General features: G+C 40.7%; 1 long non-coding RNA gene across 1 annotated transcript; it reads right to left on the minus strand.

The window, feature by feature from the left end:
- Positions 1 to 868: 868 nt before the first annotated feature.
- Positions 869 to 9,603, minus strand: LOC134735628 (uncharacterized). The gene is made up of 3 exons (XR_010118933.1): positions 4,384 to 9,603; positions 2,328 to 2,406; positions 869 to 2,183 (listed from the first exon to the last, which is right to left on the minus strand). It is a non-coding gene; the product is annotated as an uncharacterized lncRNA (long non-coding RNA).
- Between the last annotated feature and the right edge of the window lie 1,948 nt (positions 9,604 to 11,551).

An 11,551-nucleotide genomic window follows, 5' to 3' on the forward strand; every position in this document is an offset into this window, starting at 1 on the left:
GGAGTGCAGCTCAATCTTGGCTCACTGCAACCTCCACTTCCCTGGTTCAAGCAATTCCCCTGCCTCAGCCTCCCGAGTAGCTGGGATTACAGGTGCATGCCACCATGCCCAGCTAATTGTTTTTGTATTTTTAGTAGAGATGGGGTTTCACCATGTTGGCCAGACTGTTATCGAACTCCTGACCTCAGACAATCTGCCCACCTCGGCCTCCCAAAGTGCTGGGATTACAGGCATGAGCCACAGCGCCCAGCTAGTGTTCTCTGTTATTACGCTTATTTTTTTCATATGAATTTAAGTATCAACTTGTCTAGCTTCATGAAAAAAAGTTAGAATTTGAAGTGGAGGTGGAGATTAAGTTAGGGAAATTAATTAATTTAGGGAAAACTGACATCTTTATGATGGTAAGCCATCCTATCAAAATATGAGATATCCTTTCTTTTGTCAAAGCTAATTTTGTCTCTTTTAGCAGAGTTTTAAAGTTTTCCTCATATAGATTTGCACATTTCTTATTAAATGTATCCCTAATATTTTATCTTGTTTGTTGCTGTTATAATGAGGATTTTCTCTGTCATTCTATCTCTAGATGGTTACTGCCTGTGCTTGTGAAATTTACTGATCTCTACATACTGTTGTTATATTCTACTACTCTGTTCAATTGTTTGAATTAATTTTATCATTAATTCTCTAGGATTTTCCAGGCACACCATCATATCATCCAAAAATAGCTAATACATTTCTCGTAGAAATTGTCAAGTTGATTTGAACACTTACATGAAAATGCAATGAATCTAGAAGAGCCAAAACAGAAAGAAAAACATACTGCTGCCACCTGATTTCAGATTTCACTGTAAACCACAGTAGTTATGATGGTGTGCTGTTGGTGTGAGGACAGACAGATCAATGAACAGAATAAACAGCCTGGAGATGATACAGTCACCAAGACAATTAAATGGGGAAAAGAACATCTTTTTGAATGAATGGTGCTGAACAACTGGTTACACACATGGAAAGGAAAAATCCTTGATTGATTACTACTACTACTACTACCTGATCTTTACTGCTTTTTTGTGGTCTTAATTGTATCATCTGTGAAATAATTATGCTGTAGGTCCACAGTTCCTTACCTGTGGATCCAAAATCGAAAATTCTCTAAAAACTGCAAGTTTCTTTCTAAGACTTTCTGTGCCAAAACCCAACCGTACCTGGATTCATTTGGTCACAGATCTGATCTGAAATGATTTGAGGCTACTTGTAGTCTCTGTAATTTAGTATAGTCACACATTTCACTGCAAATATACACATTTACTTGATTACAAGTTGTTACCCAGACCCTGCTGATTGAGTTCCATACTATATAGTATATGCAATATATTACCTAACTAAAATCCAAAAAGTTCGAAATTCATACATATACATGAATTAAATAATCCATGTTAAACACTTAGTATAGTGTCTGGCACAGAGTAACCCCTCAATATAATATAGGGGTAACACTGGCCTGGCACAGTGGCTCACACCTGTAATCCCAGCACTTCGGGAGGCTGAGGTGGGCATTCGAGACCAGCCTGGCCGACATGGTAAAACCCCATCTCTACTAAAAATACAAAAATTAGCCGGGCATGGTGGCGGGCACCTGTAATCCCAGCTACTTGGGAGGCTGAGGCATGAAAATCACTTGAACCCAGGAGGCGGAGGTTGCAGTGAGCCGAGATTGCACCACTGCACTCCAGCCTGGGCAACAGAGCGAGACCCTGTCTCAAAATAATAATAATAATAATATAGGGATAATACTGTCACTATTACTAGTGCTACTACCTCCACAACTACTATTATCATTACTATTATTATAAATTGTAGGAGTAGCCAATAAAGTGACTAAACACAAATTAAAAGGAATTAATAACAACAATAGAGGTTTAAAGGACTTGTGCGGTATCTGTAGGTGAGTCAAGCCTCCCTGGAGTCTACAGGGAAGTGGCATTGGTGATTCAACAGAGATACCCAGGAGGAGATGGTGAAACAAAGCTGACTGCCTGTCAGGAAACTTGCCTCCAGCCCTCGCTCTTGGGTGGGGATTCTCCTTGCATTGATCCATGTAGAGAACCTGAAGGGATTGGAAGACGTGGCATGCTTCCTGATAGACCACAGTCAGGAAAAGATTGTTACCATCCAAAAGGCATTCGCTTTTCAGGGAAAGTGAGAAAGAAAGAGAGGAGAGGATAAATAAATACATGGAGAAAAAATAGGGAAGGGAAAGAGAGAAGAACCCAAGAGAACAACCGCTTTTCTTCCTCCTTTTTCTTGGGCAGTCAGTGCCTGCCTCGTACCTGTAGTGCTTCTGACTGCTGCTGCAGGTGTCCTCAGGAGTAAAATCAGTCGGCTGCACAAACTCTGAAGGGGTGGTAGCTGAGGACAACGGGTGGAGAATGAGTATCTGGAATAGTCACCTCCCCACACTTTGGGACAAACCCCCAAGGCTGACAGATGGCACTTAGATAAGGGGCTCTTTCTCCTTTATTCTCTAGAAGAGCATATCACAGACAATGGGACAAGAATCAAATTGATAACAATATTGTCAACATGAACACTGGAAGTAACATATATGTAATATACAAATACATATTTATTGTTGTACTATGAAGGGAATACATCCCAACCCTTTTTAAAGGTTAGCATAACTTTGTTACCAAACCAAGAAAAGACATTATCAGAGTAAAAAGCTATAGGCTCATTTTACACATAAATATAGATTCAAGAACCCTTAAAAAAAAAGCAAATTAAATTCAACAATGCACAGGGAAGGTAATACCCTTGCCCAATTGGGTTTATCTCAGGCATCCATATGTTAGCTTAATATCAGAAAAACTATAGATATAATTCAACATAGTAGCAGATTAAGAAAAGAGAAGATTTGTGATGATCTCAAGTTTATGCTGATAAAATCCAATATAAATTCATAAAACAAACTTTTACCAAATCAAAAATATAGCCAGTTTCCTTAACCTCATAAAAATGTCTATAAAAAGCCTTTAAGCAAACATCATTCTGTATGGGAAAACACCAGAAATATCTTCTTTAAAGCAAGAATGAAACGAGATGTTCACTCTTACCGCTCCTCAATAGCAATAAAAAATTAGAATCATAAAGATAAACCATTTTTATTTATAGATGGCATTATTATTTACACAGAACAAATAAAATAATTTATAGGCCAGGTATGGTGGCTCACTCCTGTAACCCTAATACTTTGAGAGTATCACTTGAGACCTGGAGGTGGATCCAGACGGATCAAGGGGGATCACTTGAGTCCTGGAGTTTGAGACAAACCTGGGGAACATAGCAAGGCCTCATCTCTACAAAAAACTTAAAAATTAACCAAATGCAATGGTTCATGCCTGTAGTCCCAACTACTGGGGAGGTTGAGGTAGGAGGATCTCTTGAGCCCAGGAGTTTGAGGCTACAATGAGCTATGATGGTGCCACTGTACTCCAGCCTGGGCAACAGAGCAAGACCCCATCCTACCCCTACTCCCCTCCCCCACCAAAAAAAAAAAAGAATTTACAGATGATATATTCGAAATAGGAAAGGTTAGCAAATTAGCAAGACAGCTGCATTTCCAAACACCAGCAACAAACAACTAGAGATTGAAATTAGAAAGAAGACCTCATTTGTAATACTTCAGAGACTATCAGGAGCCTAGAAAAAAATTCTAGCTAAACATACATAAAACATATATAGGGAATTTTTTTAATTTATTTTTTAGAGACAGGGTCTCTGTCACCCAGGCTGGAGTGGTGTGTCACTATCACAGCTCACTGCAGTCTTGAATAAAGCAACCAAAATGAATGAAATATAGCAACATGCAACAATATGGATGAATCTTATCAATATGAAGTTTAAAAAGTCTCAGCATATTTGCATAAAGCATGCTATCCTTTTCATAAAGTGGAAAAGTATGTTTTTTAGAAATTCATATAGTTGAGTGAACAAACTGCATAGAAAGAAAGCAACAGACTGATGAATGCTGGTCTTTGGATTGTGGTACCTCAGGAAGGCAAGAAAAGAGAAGAGGAAAGAACATAAGTAAATGTAAGATATTGTCAAAGTCTTAGTGTTTATAATGAGAGATGGATTCATGGTTGCTTATTATATAATAATAATACAAGGATGAGGAGAGAGAGAGGGGAAGAAATGGACATTCATAAGCCAATGATAAGAGTGAGTTGGCCGGGCGCAGTGGCTCACGCCTGCAATTCCAGCAATTTGGGAGGCCGAGGTGAGCAGATCAGTTGAGTCCAGGAGTTCGAGACCAGCCTGGCCAACATGGTGAAACCCCTATCTCTACTAAAAATACAAAAATTTGCTGAGGGTAGTGGCACCTACCTGTAATCCTAGCTACTTGGGAGACCGAGGCAGTAGAATTACTTGAACCCAGGAAGCAGAAGTTGCAGTGAAGCTGAGATTACGCCACTGCACTCCAGCCTGGGCCATATAGCGAAACTCCATCTGAAAAAAAAAAAATGAGTCATGACCAAGGATTATAATTAAGTGAACTTTGATATCCAGTGAAAAACGAGCCATAACAAAAGCTATAAAAGTTATTGACCGAGAAAAACAAGAAAAGTAGGTGGTTTGGATTTTGCAAAGTTTCTGGAATAAGTAAACCCACTTAGCCACAGTGTGATTAAAATTCTACTTTAAAGTGATATCTGAGAGTAGGTAGAAGGAAGATTAAAAACTTTTTGTTATAAGGGATAAGAAACTTGATAAAAGAATTCTCCAGGTTCAGGACAGATGGCAGAGGATAGAAAAAGGCTCAGATGCACAGCAGCGAATCAGGGAAGAAAAGAATCCCCACTGGACCAGAAATACATGAATTCTCTTCAGTAGAGCTAAGAGCTTTGCCAGCTCCTTCCTGAGCAACCCACTATACATCTTTGCAGTTAGTTGTTGTTTTATAGACTGAACACTTATGCTCCCCTCTCCAAATTCATAAGTTGAAGCCCCAAACCCTGATGTGAGGGTATTTTGAGATGGGGCCTTTGAGAGGTAATTAGGGTTAGATGGGGTCATGAGGGTGTGGCACTAATGATGGGATTGGTACCCTTATAAGAAGCAACACAGACAGCTTGCTCTCTGTCACTCTAACATGTGAGGACACAGTGAGAAGGGGGCCATCTGCAAGCCCAAAAGAGAGCCCTCATCAGGAACTGAATCAGTTGGCACCTTGATCTTGGCCTTCCCAGCCTCCAGAACTGTGAGAAAATAAATTTCTATTATTTAAACCACCCAGTCCATAGCATTCTGTAATGGCAGCCTGAGCAGACTGAGGCAATTGTATAGCGATACATTTACATGTTTACTCATTCATTCAATGGTGTGAGGTTAGTTGTTTCAAATGAATCCTGTTGCCATTCGTCCAAAGAGCCCTTCCAGATATTTTTATTTATTTATTTATTTATTTATTTATTTATTTATTTATTTATTTATTTTGGAGACAGAGTCTCACTCTGTCGCCCAGGCTGGAGTGCAGTGGCACGATCCCGGCTGACTGCGATCTCCGCCTCCCAGGTTCAAGTGATTCTTCTGCCTCAGCCTCCTGAGTAGCTGGGACTAGAGGCGTGCACCACCACGCCCGGCTAATTTTTGTAACTTTAGTAGAGACGAGGTTTCACCGTATTGGCCAGGCTGGTCTCAAATTCCTGACCTTGTGATCCGCCCACCTCAGCCTCCCAAAGTGCTGGGATTACAGGTGTGAGCCACTGTGCCCAGCAGATATTGTTATATTTACATGGATTGAGTGGACCCTATCCAAGCATTGTAGACCAGTGTGATCAAAACCAGGGAAGAAGCACCCTTACAAAACACTGCTTTAGTGAGGACTATTTCTGCCTGGGAGTGCTACACATTAAATAATTGAAAGAGGATAAAATGGCTAGATAGGCCAACCTCTCCGCACAACTCAGGTTGGTTACTGGCCTTTGAAAGCAGAAAAACCTGTTGGTCTGAAATCTCAGTGGCTCACTGCCTCCACCTTCTGGAGATTTGGAGACATGGCAGTGTTGTTGTTTGCTATTGTTAGCTTTCTAATTTCCTTTCACCATTCTCATTACTGGAAATTAATATCAGGATAAAAACAACCAAAATCCTATCAAGATATTGTAGCTTGAAGGCTTTAAAAAACACGAAGTTCTTTTTAATGTCATTTTTATAATAGGAAAACAGATAACGGGTACCTGGAGTCTCTTTTGCTCAACTTGTTCAGTTTAAATAGATATTTTGAACCTGGGCAGCACAGCAAGACCCCGCCTCTACAAAACATTTACAAATAAGCTGGGTGTGGTGGTGCACACTGGTAGTCCTAGCTGCAGCCCAGGAGTCAAGGTGGCAGTGAGCTATGATTGCACCACTACACTCCAGCCTAGGCAACAGCATGAGACCCTGTCTCTAAAAAAAAGAATAGATATTTTGTGATCTATAGTCTATTCCATTTTAAACTAAGGACAAAGTAAAAAGGTACCTTCTTTCACATGCTTACACAGGCCTCTGTTTTCCTTTCATAGATCTTTATGAGTACAAGGCCTGTGTCTTCCAGGCTCTTAAAATAATGCACCATCAATTCATCATAGAAACTCTTAGGAGACTGGAACGAGAAAAGAATTTCCTTTATCTGATAAAGGCTATTTACAAAAATCTACAGTAAAAACCACTTTTTTTTTTTTTTTTGAGACAGAGTCTCGTTCTGTCACCCAGGCTGGAGTGCAGTGGCACGATCTCAGGTTTGCTAAGCTTAAAGGAGACTGATTGCTGTTCTGGTAAGAAGCTGGAAGATGGCCCCAAATTCTTGAACTCAGCTAATGTTGCCGTCATTGATGTGGTTCCTAGCAAGCTCACGTGTGCTGAGAGCTTCTCTGACTATTCTCCTCTGAGTTGTTATGCTGTTTATGATGTGAGACACACAGTTGCTGTGGGTATCATCAAAGCAGTGCACAAGAAGCCTGCCAGAGCTGGCAAAGTCACTGAGTCTTCCCCGGAAAGCTCAACAGGCTAAATGAATAGTATCCCTCCTACCTGCCCCCAGTCTTAATCAGTGGTGGAAGAATGGTCTCAGAACTGTTTGTCTCAATAGGCCATTTAAGCTTGATAGTAAAAGACTGGTTAATGATAAAAATGCACCGTAAAACCTTCAGAAAGAAAGGAGAATATTTTGTAGACCACACACCACACAATGTGTGTGTGTGCGCGCGTGTTTGTGTGTGCGCGCGTGTTTGTGTGTGTGTCAGTTTTAAGTTATTAGTTTTTAAAATCAGTCCTTTTAAATAGAAACAACTCAGGTTGGGCATGGTGGCTAACACCTGTAATCCCAGCATTCTGGGAAGCCAAGGCAGGTGGATCACTTGAGCCCAGGAATTTGAAACCATCCCGGGCAACATAGCTAGACCCCATCTCTACATAAAACACACACACAAAAATTAGTCAGGTGTGGTAGCACACGCTTGTAGTCCCAGCTCCTCGGGAGGCCGAGGCAGGAGAATCACTTGAGCCCAGGGAAGTCAAAGCTGCAGTGAGCCATGATTGTGCCACTGCACTCCATCCTGGGCCACTGCACTCCATCCTGGGTGACAGAGCAAGACCCTGTCTCAAAATACTAAATAAGTGGAAACAACTTGGCAAAAAATCTGCCACAGAATGTTGAGAACTATTAAAATAAAGTTTAATGAGAAACATGTGTCTTGGTCAACACTGAAACTTCTATAGAAATTCGAAGTCATCTGTTTCTAGTGTTGAAAATCTGCTGAAACTTGATGAGAATTGGAACTTTGGGGGTTAACATTTTTTCCTGGGCATGAATTGAGGAGTTTTGTTGTTGTTGTTGTTGTTTGAGATGGAGTCTTGCTCTTGTCACCCAGGCTGGATTGCATTGGTGTGATCTCAGCTCATTGCAATCTCTGCCTCCCAGGGTTCAGGTGATTCTCCTGCCTCAGCTTCCTGAGTAGCTGGGATTACAGGCACCCGCCACCATGCCTGGCTAATTTTTTTTGTATTTTTAGTAGATACAGGGTTTCACCATGTTGGCTGGGCTGTTCTCGAACTCCGACCGCAGGTGATCCACCCGCCTTGGCCTCCCAAAGTGTTGGGATTACAGGCGTGAGCCACCGCGCCCAGCTTGAATTGAGTTTTTTTTCCCACTTATGTCTAAAGAGGAATCCTGTTTCAAGTACCTAGTGAAAAGCTGTGGAAGGGATTTGTTTGTTGCAACACTATCGGTTAGGACAGAAAAGCAGAGTAATTTTGTTTATATGAAATCTAAGTTGGGGGCAGGTGCAGTGGCTCATATCTGTAATTACAGCACTTTGGGAGGTTGAGGCAGGAGGATCACTTGAGACTGGGAGTTCAAGGCCAGCCTGGAAGATATAACAAGACCCTGTGTCTACAAAATAATTAAAAAAAAAAATAGCCAGGCATGCTGGCACATGCCTGTAGTCCCAGTTACTCAGAAAGCTGAGGTGGAAAGATTGTTTGAGTCTAGGAGGTCGAGGCTGCAGTGAGTAATGATCACATTACTGCACTCCAGCCTCGGCAACAGAGTAAGACCCCATCTCAAAAGAAAAGAAAAGAAAAGAAAAGAAAAGAAAAGAAAAGAAAAGAAAAGAAAAGAAAAGAAAGAAAAGAAATCTAAGTTGGAAGGCCAAATTTTAAAGGCCATGTGTTACATATAAAAAAAAAAAGTGGGGTGAAAACCAAGAAAAATTAGCAAGAGGCATGAATATCCAAATGGCCAATTAAAAATAAAAAAGTGCTCCATCTCATTAGTAACCAAGGAAATGCAATGAGATGCCACTGTATACCCACTGAAATGCCAAAATTAAAAAGTTTAATAAGACTGGGATGGGAATGTGGAATAACAGGACATCTCATCACTGCTGGTTAGAATATAAACTGGTAAATGTATCTTAGAAAATGCCTTGACATTGTCAACTAAATTTGAACATTTGTATTCTTGTCATCAAGCAGTTCCACTCACAGTATATAAGATATGTGTAAGCTGATTGGGCCCGGTGGCTCACACCTCTAATTCCAGTGCGTTGGGAGGCCAAGGCTAGAGGATCACTTGAAATCAGGAGTTTGAGACCAACTTGGGCAACATAGCGAGACACCATTGCTACAAAAAATAAAGAAAATTGGCCAGCATGGTGGCACACACTGCTACTAAGAAAGTGATGGCAGGAGGATCACTTGAGCCCAGGAGTTCAAGGCTGCAGTGAGCTATGATCATATCACTGCGCTCCAGTGTGGGTAACAGAGGGAGATCCAGTCTCTCAAATAAATATATAGATGTGTGTGTAAGTGTACACAAACACACGTGTTCAAGAATGTGTATAGCAGCAATATTTTCAATAACACCAAATTGGAAACAACACAAATATCCATTAAGAGCAGAAACAATATGTACTTTTTTTTTTTTTTTTTTTTGAGACAGGGTCTCACTTTGTCACCCCAGCTGGAGTACAGTAGTGTGATCTCGGCTCACTGTAGCCTTGACCTCCTGGGTTCCAACGATCCTCCTGCCTCAGCCCCCCAAGTAGCTGGGACTACAGGCGCATGCCACCACACTTAGCTAATTTTTCTATTTTTAGTAGAGATGGGGTTTTGCCATGTTGCCTAGGCTTGTCTTGAACCCCTATGTTCAAGTGATCTGCCTGCCACTTGCCACTACACCCCAGCTCCATTGTGGTATATTCATACTGTGGAATACAACAGAGCATCACAAATAAATGTGAAATTTTAAAAATGTAATATTGATCAAAAGAAACCAGACACAAAAAATACATACTGTAGAATTCCATTTACACTTGCTATACAAAGACAGCATAGTGTTTAGGCATGCACACTGAGGTTAAAGGCGTAAAGAGCACAAGTAAGAATAGTGGTAATGGCCAGGCACAGTGGCTCAATCTGTAATCCCAGCACTTTGGGAGGTCAAGGCAGGTGGATCACCTGACGTCAGGAGTTCGAGACCAGCCTGGCCAACATGGAGAAACTCCGTCTCTACTAAAAATACAAAATTAGCCGGGTGTGGTGGCACATGCCTGTAATCCCAGTTACTCGGGAGGCTGATGCAGGACAATTGCTTGAACCTGGGAGGTGGAGGTTGCGGTGAGCCGAGATCCCGCCATTGCACTCCAGCCTAGGCAACAAGAGTGAAACTCCGTCTCAGAAAAAAAAAAAAAAAAAAAAAAAAGAACAGTGGTAACTTTTAAGGAGGCAGGAATTTGTGTTTTGGGAAGGGCATGTGAAGGCTTTTTGAGATTCTAGTGAAATTGTGTCTGACATAGGAGGTATTAACATGGGTTAATGCCCATGTTAATGTAGATTTAAAATCTACATTATCTTAATTAATTCAGGTGGTAATTTCAAAGCAAAACTGTAATTTATATTTTACCTGTGTTTCTGCATTTGTGTTATATGTCACAATACAAAAAGGTAAAAATTACTTTGTCTTTTAAAATTCTAGGCAAAGCCAGGCACAGTGGCATGCACTTGTAGTCCCAGCTACTTGGAAGACCGAAGCAGGAGGATCACTTGAGGCCAAGAGTTTGAGGCTGCAATGCGCTACGACCATGCCTGTGAACAGCCACTGCATTCTAGCCTATGCAACATAGTAAGACCCAGTCCCTAAAAAATAAATAAATAGATAAATAGATAAAATAAAATCCTAGGCAAGACAATTAGGTATGCACCCTTTACCCAAGCTAATGATCCTTGCAAAACACTCCCACAAATTCAAATGCTATGTCCCCAGGCAGAGCATGACAGCTTCAGTCTTCCTTTTGCTGTTCTAACAATAGTAAGAGGAGTAGCAATAACAACAATAATAATAGCTAATATTTACGCCAAGAACTACTGTAAGTGTTTCCCACATCTTACCTCACTTAGGCCTTATTGACACTAGAAGGTTGGTGCTGTTACTACAGTCATTTTTCAAATGAGAATCAAGGAACAGAGAAGTTAGCAGAGAGCTTGTTAAGTGGTGTGGTCAGAACTCCAGATCCTCTTAATCATGACATAGTGGCAGCAGCAGTCTTACTGCTTCAGCAACCTATAGGGTGCTTGTCTCTGCCAGTCTGATTCCAGCTTTAGCCTCATTTGGATCTGTGTGACTGGCTCCAGATGCAATGATAATCACCAGTGAGAATTAAAAGAAAACGCTTTTCACGTCCTAGTAAAATCATTCCCTGACTGTCAAAACATTTAAAGTTTTTAAACCTTATGTTGAAGTCCTTAGTGAGCAAAAGCTTGAATTTTCTTTTGAGGTGAAATGTATTGTGTCTTAATCACTCCATAAGAGGCTCACTTTCTTTCTGGATTTTTAAAAATTGCTTTTGCAGTAAAGTTTGAAAATGTTTTAAGTTGTTCTAGATGCCATGAAGCAAGCCTTTTGCTTTCTGAAATAAGATTTAACATTTATATTAATGTAAGATATTGTTTTTAATTAACTTGCAGAAAGTCTTAAGGTATTAATTTATGAGAGGGTATAAAAAGGGAGGGA

Source organism: Symphalangus syndactylus, chromosome 2 (genome assembly GCF_028878055.3).
Source record: "Symphalangus syndactylus isolate Jambi chromosome 2, NHGRI_mSymSyn1-v2.1_pri, whole genome shotgun sequence".
NCBI classification, from domain to species: Eukaryota; Metazoa; Chordata; class Mammalia; order Primates; family Hylobatidae; genus Symphalangus; species Symphalangus syndactylus.